This window comes from Primulina tabacum, chromosome 11 (genome assembly GCF_025594145.1).
Source record: "Primulina tabacum isolate GXHZ01 chromosome 11, ASM2559414v2, whole genome shotgun sequence".
Taxonomy (NCBI): domain Eukaryota; kingdom Viridiplantae; phylum Streptophyta; class Magnoliopsida; order Lamiales; family Gesneriaceae; genus Primulina; species Primulina tabacum.
This window is the reverse complement of record NC_134560.1, coordinates 30,008,052-30,010,141: the sequence shown is the minus strand read 5'-3', so window position 1 is coordinate 30,010,141 and position 2,090 is coordinate 30,008,052.

Genomic DNA, 2,090 nt, shown 5'->3' with positions numbered 1-2,090 from the left:
CTTCGTGAGTCGATCCACAATAACCCAAATGGCATTAAAGCCTCTGACTGATCTAGGCAATCCAACGACGAATTCCATAGTGATATTCTCCCATTTCCACTCTGGAATAGAGAGCGGCTTAAGAATCCCTGCTGGCCTCTGGTGTTCAGCTTTCACTTGCTGACAAGTAAGACATTCTGATACGAATCTGCGGATGTCTCTCTTCATCCCTGACCACCAATACAGGATCTGCAGGTCCTTGTACATCTTAGTACTTCCTAGATGAATAGAATACGGGGATGCATGTGCTTCTGTCAGAATATCCTGTCTGATCGAATCAACACTAGGCACCCACATTCTGCCCCTGTATCTCACGATACCATCTGACACTGAGTAAAAAACACTGCCCTTGGCTTCATCTTTCAGTCTCCATTTCAGTAATTGCTCATCTGAATACTGACCTGTCCGGATACGGTCTAGCAGAGAAGACTGGACTGTCAGATTAGACAGCCTTGGTGCTCTGCCCTTACGGTATACTTCCAAACCAAACCTCTGAATCTCAAACTGAAGAGGTCTCTGCACTGATAACTGAGCTATGACTGCAACTTTCCTGCTCAAGGCATTTGCCACAACATTAGCTTTTCCCGGATGATAGCTAATCTCGCAATCATAGTCCTTCACCAATTCCAACCATCGCCTCTGTCTCATGTTTAGTTCCTTCTGCGTGAAGAAGTATTTCAGACTCCTGTGGTCAGTGAAAATCTGACACTTCTCGCCATACAAGTAGTGTCTCTAAATCTTCAACGCAAAGACGACTGCGGCTAATTCTAAATCGTGCGTCGGGTAGTTCTTCTCATGCACCTTCAACTGCCTGGAAGCATAAGCTATAACCCAACCTTGTTTCATCAACACTGCGCCTAATCCGAGCTTAGATACATCGGTATAAAGCACAAATTCACCTTGCCCTGTTGGCATGGCTAGCACTGGCGCCGAAATAAGAGCTTGCTTCAAAGTATCAAAGTTCTTCTGACATTCGTCACTCCACACGAATTTAGCATTCTTCTTGGTTAATGAAGTGAGTGGCACTGCTATGGACGAAAATCCCCGAATGAACTTACGGTAGTAACCGGCTAAACCCAAAAAGCTGCGGATTTCTGATGCATTCTTCGGTTCAACCAAATCCTTAACGGTTGCTACTTTTGCTGGATCTACTTCAATGCCACTGCTAGACACTATATGCCCCAAAAACGCTACTTTCTGCAACCAAAACTCGCACTTACTGAACTTCGCAAATAACTTGCGACTCTGCAAAACCTGCAACACTGTCCTCAAATGCTGGCTATGCTCCTCATGGCTCTTCGAGTATATGAGAATATCGTCAATAAACACTATGACGAACTGATCAAGGTAGGGCTGAAATACTCGATTCATGAGGTCCATGAAAATTGCTGGAGCATTCGTCAATCCAAATGGCATTACTAAGAACTCGTAATGCCCATACCTGGTCCTGAAGGCCGTCTTGTGAACATCTGCATCCTTCACCTTCAGCTGGTGATACCCTGATCGAAGATCTATCTTAGAGAACACTGTAGCTCCCTGCAACTGATCAAACAAGTCTTCAATTCTAGGGAGTGGGTACTTATTCTTGATCGTTACCTTGTTCAACTCTCGGTAATCGATGCACAGCCTCATACTCCCATCCTTCTTCTTAACAAAGAGCACTGGTGCGCCCCATGGTGAGAAACTAGGGCGGATAAATTCCTTGTCGAGGAGCTCCTGAATCTGCTGTTTGAGCTCTAACATCTCAGCTGGAGCTAGTCGGTACGGCGCCTTAGAGATTGGCACTGTGCCTGGCATGAGATCAATGGTAAACTCCACCTCTCTCTCTGGTGGAAGACCTGAAACATCGTCTGGGAATTCACTGACTACTGGCACGTCGGATAAAGATGGAGTGGGCACATCAGGCGCTGAATTAATACTGGCCAAGAAGGCTTGACACCCCTTGGAAATCAGCCTCCTCGCTTGCATGCACGAAATCATGCGAGGGAAGCTTCTCCATCTGTCTGGCTCAAATAGAAACTGTTCCATGCCCAGCGGCCTAACCAATACTG